Source organism: Leiobunum rupestre, chromosome 11, assembly GCF_980474605.1.
Source record: "Leiobunum rupestre chromosome 11, qqLeiRupe1.1.hap1, whole genome shotgun sequence".
Lineage (NCBI taxonomy): Eukaryota > Metazoa > Arthropoda > Arachnida > Opiliones > Sclerosomatidae > Leiobunum > Leiobunum rupestre.
This window is the reverse complement of record NC_143394.1, coordinates 52470436-52483202: the sequence shown is the minus strand read 5'-3', so window position 1 is coordinate 52483202 and position 12767 is coordinate 52470436.

The following is a 12767-nucleotide window of genomic DNA, read 5'->3' as shown; positions in this document are numbered from 1 at the left end:
AAGCTGCGAATTTAAATTTAAATTTTGTCTGAATCTATCTACAAAAATAGATTTTGTTTTAGTCTGTTAATGAACTGCAAAAAGTTATATTTCAGTTTTAGTCAAAACTGCATATAGTTGTCTTATTTTTACAATACTTAATTATTATCATTATTAGAACTATAATTTAAATACGCTAAAGCTTAAAACATTTAAATTTACACGCTTAGTGATCATTGGAATTAAACTAATAACTAACTAACGTTTTATAAATGTATATAAAAAGGGAATAATTGAAATAGGATTTTTTAAGAAAATGTATTTAATTAATTATTGAAAAGTAAAATTTTCGACAAATTATAATTTTAATCTTCAGTCACGTCACTTGAGGATGAATTTATCTTTTTGTGCGGGCATTCCATTTGGGTGGCGTCTTTGTACTTCCGCTTTACCGCTCCACATTTATTATTAACTATTCTATTGAACACACTTTTACTCATTTGAAATTTACCAATTGTGGTTTTAATATATACTGAAAAGAGTAACATGAAATTAGTGTTGTTGTTAGTTATTTGATACAACTTTTACCTTTAATCGCATTTAGTAAAGTACTTGTTCCGGGATTCCTTTCGACCCCCGTTTTCCCTCTGAGGAAAATTCTGCAAGTTGGGGAAAAGCATAAAGGGCGTCTAAAATTAGTCTGATCATTTTTCCTTCGTCTTTCACTCCTAATATTTCTAGTGTCTGTTTTTGACTTTCCGAAATGAATACATTGTATCCAGGAACAAGTGGAACCTAATTCAAGCGGTGCATAATTAGTCATTTTTATTAGGAAAGATTTTAAGGTTTTTTGTAGTTGTTTACTTTGTTTCTTTAACGCAATCCTTTATAACGCTCGGGGACGAATGTTCTAAGAGATAAATTCGTCTCCCGATTCCATTTTTAAAATTGACAAAAACCTCTCCACGAAATATATGTTTTCCGGAGTTGCTGTGAAATGATGTTTTAATTAATATAGTTTTAAATAAAGTTATTAAATGTATCATGTCAGAACTGACGAGAAATTCAATTATTTCTTCAATAGCTGAGCAATTTCTAAATGATATATGTATAGATATATAATTTTTATAATGTAAGACGAGTACCATTATCCTTAAAATACTTATTTATTGGTGAATATTCTGCATTATTCGATGCTGATATTTCAATAGATTGTTTTCCGCTCGTAATCTTTCGTCCTTTGTTCGAAAACACTTTCATCATCTTTCGTTATTGTATTAGGCTGGAGTTGGTTAGCTGACCGAAGAGCGTTTGTGCTTAAAAACCAAAAAAAAACTTTATTTATCAATTTATCTAAAAACATGAAAAAAATATTGACCTAATACAATTTTCCGGAACGACGTGTAACTGGTTTATATTATCATCATTTAAAATTGCTTCCTTAGTGATATATTAGGTAATTTAAAAAAATTGTACAATTAAAAATAATTTTAATATATATACGTGTAGTTCGGAATTTCCAATATCCCGAAATTGTTTGCTAGTACTAGCAACTAGAAACGATGGGTCAACGATAGCTTCCGCCACTGCTTTACCGTAATTACACTCATAAATATCGGAACATTCGATATTTTCCGGCTGCGGATTCGTATTTAAGTCAAATTGGTTTGGACTTTGCCACATGTCATTGATGTTTTTAATATTAAGAACTGAGCTGTCGCTTCTTGCAGCAATTTTCGCATTGGTCAAAGCTTCCCTCTCAGGTTTTTTGGGTAATGGGGGCATTTGCGACGTCAGCTCTTCCACATATTTCGCTTCTTGTAAAGAAATTTCTTTCTCTAAAACAAATGTATTAAATTAACTTACGTTGCTTCTACAGAATTATCAGGATCGAGTGAAAATCGCGTTGAAATAAAAATTAATTGTTATTTACTTTATAAGCAAACATCACCTACAACCAACTTTCATCCTTTATAACAATGTACGATAGATGCGCGCTTACTTTTATTAATAAAAGTCGCAACTTAAAATTAAACTTTAAAAGACCAATTCTAATTTTTAAATCACAAAATTGACCAAATTGATTTCGTAAATTAGATTTAAATTTATTATTATAATTTATTTGGCCAAAAATCTTAACAGTACGTATTAAAACTACTCAAAATCTCGATAACTGAACAAGAAAATACATAAATTTTGCTGTTGATTGAAAATATACTTTCAATTATAGCAGAAGTTTAGCACAACCCATTTTCGGGGGCAAGTATGAAATACGGCCTTGTTAAAATTTGCGAACAGCAGTCGTTCCCCGAATTAAATTATATCATCGCAGATTATTTAATTAGTTGTCTAGCGACTTGCACAAAAGTATGAGAATAAATAATAAAAACAACGAAATCTAAAAGTGCACAAGATAATTTATTTAAAAAGAAAAATAACCCGACTAGTTTCGGCAGTGCCGTAACTAGCCTTTTCTGCGCCCGGTGCGAGCTTCTATAACTGCGCCCTTAACAATCTTTCCCGGTTCTGACTATAAAATAAACAATGTGACAATGTCTATAAAAAAATCTATCATTCAAAAATTAAATTTTGGTTTGAGTATAGGTACTTGGTAAAATTTTCAATTGATATAGGTACTTGGTAGAATTTTGAATAATTATATATAAATTAATTTAAAGATCGTTTATTTGAAAATATTTGCCAAAATACATAAAAATCCGATTAGTACAGAAACAAGTTAGACTACTATCTTTTTAAAGATTTACTTTACGCGCTTTCCTCATTGCGAAGTCCTTGATTACGTTTTCATACGACAAGAGCCGTGCTATGTCGAGTTCAATAGTATATATAGTTTACATAGAGTCACGTAGTGGCAAACGCGTGTAGTTCATAGACTGCTGGATTTTTGTCTGCTAAGCGGACGATTTGCCATAATAAAAATACAAAGCGTCTGCTAAGAGCTTCTCAGGTTTGCCGCTACGTGGCTCTATATTATTATATAAACTGAAATAGCAAACTTCCAGATGTAAAAATATTATTTGTATAAATTATGTTCATTGAAATAGCGTACAAACCCAACCGACATAATCCTTTATAGGAGCCCACTAGCCCCAGCCTTTAAAATTAACCTAGTAGGTGACACACACCTACACAACTCTCATAGCTACAGTTACACTACAAGATAGAAAACGTTTCGAACCGTTTAGAAATATATCGAAATGGGTTGAGTGAAAATTATTGATGTTACTTTTAACGTACGTATTTTAGCAGAGTTTAACCCTAAAATTGCTCTTATTTTTACCCTTCGCGTACCCAAATTGACTTTGCAAAAAACTTTTTATTTTTATTTGCGAGTATATTTTACACCTAACCTAAGGTTATAAACATTTCATCAAAAACGTGTGAATTTAGTTATTAGAATTTCGGATAACACAATAATTAATTATTAAATCTTTTATAATAATTTAGTGACTATAAAGCGACTACGGTAGAGCTTAGAAGACATTGGGATGTTTACTACTAACACCCAGTCACTCACAAGCGTATATTTTAATTTTATTAGATCAAAAATAACTTACTTTCGATTTCTTGCACCCACTAATCACTAGCGATTAGCCACGGCCAACTTCGATCACGCGTACCACGCTTTAGCGGCCCCGTCAATCGCCGGAATTTACCGTGTATATATTTTCCCACCAGGGTTTCGCTACGACCAAAATTTAACGATAGTCAGATAGGAAAAATCCACAAAAAACAATTATTTTTAAATAAATTTTAAAAAACATTGTATTAAACCAAATGTAGGTTAATATTGTACGCTTTGGTCCCATTCGACCGAAATCCCATTCGTTCGAAAACGATTTAACATTGAGTCCCAATCGATCGAAAATACCCCAATTGTGCGGTTTACAGCCCAATTTTGCACGTTTATATTATTTTTATAGTACGTCAAATTTCGTTTTTATGAGACGTTTTTTAAATAGGTTTACTTCTTATATAAATAAGTGTTGATAGTCTTATTGACGCAATTGCTACAAACTTTACCATTCACATTAAAAAATGAAATTGTTCGAATTATTGTATTCTTGATATAAATAAAAAGTTCAAAGCATAAATATATTTATAAAAGCGCGCTACCCTAGGGAAGTGAGAGACTAACCTAACCTAACCTAACCTAACCTAACCTAACCTATCCTTACCGTTAGTACACCTGTAGCAATTTTGTTTAGGTATAACGTTTTTTTGCGTACCCTGCTATATCTCGGGGTAGAAGTAAAAAACAAAACAAAAGGTCCCAATGAACCGAATCTGCCTTTTAAGCTATATTTCGGAAACATATTGAATTCGGTCGAATGGGAATATACCTATTTAACTAATAATATAATCATCTTTTAATGATTCTAATTTTTTAACGGTGTTTATAAATTATAAAAGAGTTAAACAGAAACCAAGAACATACTCTAGATGCTGCCAGTATTATTCTTTAATACTTGAAACACATGTAAATAAATAAATAAAACAAAAAGTGAAAAGAAGATTCACTGTACTTCTGGGTAAATATATTATTTTAACATTTTTTATTAAATAATATTAAGTTAAGATAAATAAATTTTAATTTTAGGTTTCAACAAGTTTTAAGCTTCCGTCTTTTTAAACCTAGAATAATATTGTATATTTAGTAAGGGCCGGTTTGTAATTTTATCTGACTGAAATTTTTTCCATAAAAAAGGTACAACCCTGAACAGAAATCATCCTCCTTGAAATGCAGGCTGAAGACCATCTATCTTTTACCTATTTAGTTCCAAAGATGTACCTAAGCATCATTTATCTTCAATTATATTAGTTTTATGATTCTTACTCTTAAAACTAATTAGATTTACAGAAAATACTACCTACTAGCGGTTTTAAACTTGTGAAATTGCTATATGTATACTATTAATAAAGATTTGTTATTATAAATGATTTATAAATTTTAAGAGATACATTATTTACGCGTCAAAACGCTCTAAACACTTCTACAGCCTTCAAAACTATGTATTCTAATATAGCGCCTTCGAGTAAAAAACGCCTCTCTTTTTCTTCATTTAATATTTATAAGGTAATATTTTTTTTAGTTATGAATTATACATAAATATATTGCGAAAAGATAGTTTAACTAACTATACCTTGTTTTTTCTAAATAGGAAAGTGGAAAACCGAAGAAAAAACATTTTCCCGCGATTTCGCTTGTATTCCCCGCCTTAGGTGATAGTAGGTTTTTGGTCGTATGTAGCGCCCCTATCGGAATTATTCATACACGCAAATTAACATTAGATGCGAGGCGATTGACGGGGCCGCTAAAGCGCGGTACGCGCGATCGAAGTTGGCCGTGGATTAGCGAACCGTACTGGCTAAAAACTAATAGTTTTTATATACCCTCTAAATCAAGAAATAAAGAGAGGCTTCCGTTTAAATTAGCGACGAATACCGGGCTACCTTTCTTTCACGAGCTGCAGTTACTCTGATCCCTGGAACTAGGCTGTGCCTGAATTTCCCTAATTCAGCATAGAAGTCGGAGCTCTGCGGTTATATTACTAAATAAAAGCTCTTAACAAACGCGGACTAAATATGCGATAGTTTTGCAATATTGCTATTTAAGGCTAGGTGAGCCTAGGCAGAAATACGGCCCTGACGTATGCTTCTAAAAACCATGCATGGCATGATGGCCCAAACTTTGGTCCTGGCCTGGTCATTTCTGCGCCCCTCCAAGGTCTGCGCCCTGTTCCTGTGCACCGCTGGCACCGCCCTAGTTACGGCACTGAGTTTCGGACAGTGTTATTGGTCCATCATCAGGGGACCAATAACGCTGTCCGAAACTAGTCGGGTTATTTTTCCTTTTAAATAAGTTATTTTGTGCACTTTTAGATTTCGTTAATTTTATTATTTATTCTCATCGCAGATTATAATAAATAATCATTTACTACTAAAAATATATCATAAAATATTATCGATTATCGTTTTTCTCGATGTAATTATATTGTGAAAAAGAAATAAATACATACCTGAACCTAATTCGGCCGTTTTTTCATCTGATTAACGCTTTTATTCCAACTTTTCGGTCGTTAACTTTTGCAAGACTAATAGGCAACCAGTTACTTGCTTTGTTTTTTCCCAAAAAATAAGCCTCTAAATCACTAGGGCTCGAATTACTCTCTAATAAACCTCTGACTTGTTCTGCAATGGTTTTTGTCTCACTCATCCTTTTTACTCTGAACAAAACTGAATTAAATTAAATTTAGTATTCCGCGCGCCCTTTCTATGTTTCGTTGTCCGAGAGCCTAAAACTTTACTAGTCTTCTTTTGGCAATAGGCCTTTCAATGAAACCTGTTCAGCACTCGCCAAGGAGTATTAACATTCCGCGCCTGGACTAACAGATTCCTTTTTGTATTGTCTTTGTCACTTGTGGTCGCTTGGTGCCTGAAATAAGGAAATATTTTTAACGCTGTAAACGTTAGGCCTAAGTTGGAATTCGGGATCATAGATAACCTTGTCTCCAAAATTCACTTCGACATCGCCGTATCGCCACCGAATTATAACGACAGGGTATGGGGTGTCGGAATCGCGTTTTCTTGTCGTTATGACGTTATTTTTCGCTTCGAATCGCGGTATTTTTAAAATGGCAGCTTTACAGCTCGGGTGTTTTGAGTTTTTGCGTCTCGCTGAGATTGAAGAAAATAAGAGTTTCAGGAGAGATCGCGTTCTAAGGGACCGTTCTAAAGTTTTTGAACTTTCGGAACAGCAGTTTAGAAGTTTATTTCGCCTTGATAAGTTTTTAATAATAGAGATTTGTGATAATCTAAAAGCGACGTTAGAGTCAAACGCGTCCAACGTAAGAGCTACGGATCTCCCTGTAGATTCAAAGGTGAGCCGTGAATTTAATAATTAAATAGCGTTTTAATAATATGGTTCAATAGGTGTTAGTGGCTGTTCGATTTTATGCTGTTGGATTAGAGAGCTGCAGAGCAGCGAAAATACCATACCGTTTCCGCTCCGTTTTGTTTCCTGGTATGGTTCATATATCCATTTCCAGTCCGCTTTGTTTCTCGTCCGTTGTTTCTGTCCGTTTCCGGTCCGTTTAGGTTCTCGCCTATTATTTCCGTCCAATTCCGGTCCGCTTTGTTTCTCGTCCGTTATTTCCGTCCGTTTCCGGTCCATTTAGGTTCTCGCCTATTATTTCCGTCCGTTTCCGGTCCGTTTAGGTTCTCGCCTATTATGTCCGTCCGTTTCCGGTCCGTTTATGTTATCGCCTATTATTTCCGTCCGTTTCCGGTCCGTTTTGTTTCTCATCCGTTATTTCTCTCCGCTTCCAGTCCGCTTTTTTTCCCGTCTGTTTCCGCTCTGGTGTATTTCTAGCCCAATATTTTAGTCCGTTTCCGCTCCGGTTTATTTCTAGCCCATAATTTTCGTCCGTTTCCGCTCCGGTTTATTTCTAGCCCATTATTTCCGTCCGTTTCCGCTCCAGTTTATTTCTAGCCCATTATTTCCGTCCGTTTCTCCTCCGTTTGATGGCCGCCTATCATTTCGGTCCGTTTCTGCTCCGTTTCATTTATCGTCAATATTTTCCGTCCGTTTCCGCTCCGTTTTTTTCTCCGATATTATTTCCGTTCGTGTTCCGCTCCCGTTTTATATTTTGCTTTCCCTCAGTATACACTCTTTTTAGAAACGTTTACTGAGCGCCGCCATTATCGTACAGACAACCAACGAGCCAACCCTCTACCGCAGTTATTTAATCCCCCCAAAACCGGTTTTCTCATCACCCTCGCCGTAGACTGTAAGGTAATGGCGGTCGATTGGAAATTCGCGTTTAAGAGTCTATAGTCTTGAAAAATGAGGAAAAATTACTTTATTTTCCTGAATACCGAAATTTACAGAAACAATTATTATTTCTATTGATTTGAATGTAAAACTAAAACTTTACCGCAAGCCGGGTCACACCGCCAATTTATTCCCCCTTTTCGCTAAACGGCCTTTGTACCTTTTGCGATTCTGCGCATTGATGTACGCAACGTAGTCGTAGAGAAAAAGGCTTCAGTTGCAGTTATGTTTCCCACCTCTTTCGTCAATTTTTCAAATAGTTTACCTTAAAACCCACACATTTTGTTATAAATGCCTAACTAATGACTTCGACGTAAACGTCGTGAGCCAATTGTGTAAAGCAGATTTAAAGACGAAAGAAATATATCGCATCTGGTAGAAATAAATTTTATTAGTCAGCTATCTTTTATGCTTAAAAGACGTGGTTTTTTCGAGATCTGCAGCATCGATTTAGTAGAACCGCTAAAAACGATGTAATTTCTGATATATATGATGGGGAAATATACAAAAATATGATTCGTGATGGACAGTTCCTTTCGTATAGAAACCACATTTCCTTTATGTGGTATACCGACGGTGTACCACTTTTTAATCATCTAAGAAAAGTATTTGGCCTTTATTTTTAAATATTTTAGAATTACCAGCTCCTAAAAGATTAAGAAAAGAAAACACCTTATTTGCTGGTGTTTGGATTGGCCCTGAAAAGCCAAATATGAGAAACTTATTAATGGAGTAAAGATGCAAACGAATGATGACGGCCCGATTAAAATCCGTGGTAAACTGTTATGTGGCACTTGCGATTTACCAGCGAAATGTATGGTTTTAAATATGACACAGTTTATTGGAGCTCATGGTTGCCCCAAATGCTCCTAGAAAGGTAAATCGGTATGCCACGTGTATACTTATCCATTTGATAAAGTTTACATTGATAAGCCATACAGAAGCCATAACGAAACAGTTGCTTCCGGTATAGAAGCTCATAAAACGGGTAAAACCATATTAGGAGTAAAAGGACCAACTGTTTTATCAAGTCTGTTCTCTGATATTATAAATTCCACCGCGATAGATTCTATGCATACTATTTATTTGGGGGTAGCCAAAAAAACTGTTTGGTTAAGACACTTTTTTTAAAATCTTACTCTAAAAACAGTCTTATTTTAGTGTTATTGAAGTGTCAATTTTAGCGGAAATGAGACTGAAAACAAGTTGGAAAGCCAAAATATACCTATCCTCGGAAGAATTGTCCCTAGTGGTATTAATTTCTCGAGACGCCCCCTAAAGATATTTCCGTATTTCAGAGTTATTTACTAAAAACTTAATCCCGGTTCAATCCCGCACGGTATAAATTTTTTTATTTTAATTAAAATAATTGAGACGAAACAACCGAGTTTAATTTATTCAGAATAATAGAAATTAAGTAGTTACAACAGCGAGTTAGACGTACTAAACCAATGTACAATTGAATTTAACTCTATTTACAGAACAAGTTTATCAGTTAAATATAATAAGAAGCAAATTTTAATGAAATAAATATCTACAGAGGGTATTTGTATTTTTCTCGATTACGAAATACTGGCCCCATCTTTAACGCTCATTTTATTTCAACACTCGCCCTTGATGAAGATACCGTAAAATAGTTATATTCGACGTCTGGTAATGGACGACTCGTAGACTTCCAGTTGACGTTGTGACACATACCGCATGAAAAGGACCAAAACCATTCAATTTCCAATATCATATAATGACTCGCACAACCAGTAAATCAATGACTGCATTAGGTATCGTAGATATACAAATATCCACACCAAAAAAAAATGTATTAACAAGAAGTGAAAAACTTACCATTCACAAAGCGCAGAAAGCCACTTGACTAAACAACAGATCGTATATCAATTAATGACCATAGACGGAATAGTTAGGGCTCTTTATAAATAAAAACAATCAAACCCAATTGATGAACTGCATTAAACATCTTAATCAGTCGAGAAAACGTTTAAAATAAATTACGAAGTAATGACGACCCAGTTAAAAACCAGACCAATGTAAGCGCACGATGTTTACAACTCGATATTTTCTTCGTAAATGAACAATTACGCTAAACACACAGTAGATAAAAATATACGACTGAAAAAACGAAATAAATTACAAAAACTAACGACTTCTACCGTTTAACCATCTTATCTGCTGACTGCGGTAAAACAAGATTTGACCTTTAAATTTTCATACGTTAAAAATGTAGACTTTAAAAACAATATAAAAATCTACGTAAGGTGTTTATAATCTTCCCACCCAAACAAATATTACATTTATTTTTATCCCGTTTTTACTTGTATTTAAACTTTAAAGCTGTGCCCCGGGTTCGATTCCTGACGATGATCGTATTTAACTACAAATTGATAAATTTCCACATTTAAAAATTTTATACATATCTAAAAAAAAATAAAATGGTACAGGAAAAATTGACGTTAATAACTTTAAAACTGCTTAAACACTTTCGCCAAAGCTGTTTTAGAAAAAAACACCGTAGCTTAACAAGCGTCGGTGGCTAAGTGTGTTGAGTCTACTTAGCTATTCGACGAAAGGGAAATATTTAACAGTTAACATGGCAGCACTGCCGAGCGTATTTCTCAACCTGTTTGTTAAAAAGTTCAGTCTTGTTAGTCTGCCTTGAGCTTTTGATGCATTAAGCTGTAGTTAATTTTAACCTGTTTTATTTATTAAACACTTTATTATTCTTTTAATGATTATGTCTTTACTTAATGAATTTAGTTTATATTATCAGTTAGTTAATTTAACATGGTAGCAAACCTCGTGGTTAGGTCCAAGGGTTAGTGTTTAGGGTTTCAGTTGGCGTTTAAGAAGACGTTTTTTCCAAGATGGTGGATCACTTGAAGCAAAATTCAAATTATTTATCATTCAAGAAGTTAAATGATGTTAATTATGAGAGATGGAAGTTAGATAAGAGAATGGCATTGTTTGATTGTGGATTATGGGGTATTGTTGCTAGGACTGATGTTGTAGGGAGCACAGCAACACCTGAAGAGAAGGAGCGGCATTTATTTAGATCACAGAAAGCTTCAGCAAGAATATCCCTGGCTGATGATGATCAACATAAACGAATAGTAGCACAATATGATTCAGCTATAAAGGTTTGGAAGGCATTAGCTGACATCTATGAACCCAAGTCTAGAGCCCGCATTGCAACACTTAGATCAGAATTTGTGAGTTTGCGTTATAATCCACCTGAATCAATGTCTGTATTTTTGGCAAGAATTATTAGCGTGGCCGAGCAATTGGAATTAGCCGGAAAGAAGTTAAGTGACGATGAAGTAGCTTACCAGATGATACATCGACTCCCAAAGCAATATGAAAATACTGTGGTCCGTGCCTACGCCCTTGATGATAAAGACTTTACAACTGATAAAGTGAAGAGTTTACTCATTTCCGAAAATGAAAGGCAAAAAGAGTTGCAAATGAAGAAGCTGGAGAAACCGTAACCCAGTCTGGGTATGCGTCCTCGGCACAACCAAGTAAGAGGAATTTTAGTAATTCTAACAGAGGTGGAAGACAAGATTATAATGGAAATACAAGACATGAAGTCATCTGTTTCAATTGTAACAAGTCGGGACATTTTGCAAAAGACTGTAAAGATAACGATACTAATCAAGAAAAATGTTCAAATTGCCATAGAATGGGGCATATTGCAAGGTTCTTTAGAACCAATTCTAGAATCCAACATAGACATAATGGAAGGGGAAATTATAGAGGCCAACATTTTCAATTTAAGACAAAGTCATTTTATGCCTCCGCTCGTTTATCTGTAGAGGAAGATAAGGACACTTGGGTCTATGATTCCGCTGCAATTCACCATTTTTGCAACAAGCGTGATTGGCTTTATAACTATAGAGAAATTGAGACTCCTATTGACATAGCGCAAGTTCATGCTAAGGCAATAGGAAGAGGTGACGTAGCGTTGATGGTAAAAACCCAAAGGGGTGAAGAATTAGTTTACCTTAGGGATGTTATTTATGCGCCATTATACTCAAGATATTTGTTGTCTGCCAGGAGGATTGACGGAAGTGGATTTAAGGCAGTAAAAAATAAAAGTACTATACAAGTCTATAATGGGCCAAATAATTTTTGTATGATATCCCACTTAAATGACAATAACTTATATTGTCTTGAAGCATATGTACGTACAGATTTGGAAAATATTCCTCCGGATGAAAGGTATAGGCAGACAAGTTATAATAATCAAAAAAGCTTAACCAGTCAAGCAAATGAATTAGTCTTATGGCATAAGCGTCTAGGACATCCGAGTGTAGAAAGAATGATAAATTTGGTGAAGAATAAAATGGTAAATGGTTTACCAGAATTAAAGGGAAATATGGAGATTTGTAACTCCTGTAGAATATCGAAAGCTACAAAGGCCCCAGCCATAGGTAAAGATTGCATAACTACAAAGTCAGTTTTAGAACTTGTTCATAGTGATGTTTGGGGAATTGCACCTGTAGCCTCAAAGGGAGGCGCACGGTATTTTGTTTCGTTTATTGACGATTTTTCAAGAAGAGCCAGTATTTACACCTTGCAAAGAAAAAATGTGGTCTTCCAGAAATTTTTACTTTATAAAAATTGGGCGGAGAGACAGACAGGTTAAAGGTTTCAGAGGCTGCGTACTGAGAACGGTATGGAGTACTGTGCACTGCTGGTTATTTTGAAGAGAATTTGAAGAGAGATGGTATTCACATAGAGCGAACAAATACCTATTTAGTTCTGAAATGAATGGAGTAGCCGAAAGGTATAACAGGACGATAATGGATGGCACCCGCACATTAATAGAAGATGCACAGTTACCTCAAGAACGTTGGGGGGAAGCTCCGAGGGGCTAACCACTCTTAGAAAATCTGTACACCGGATTACGCTTAGATTAGCA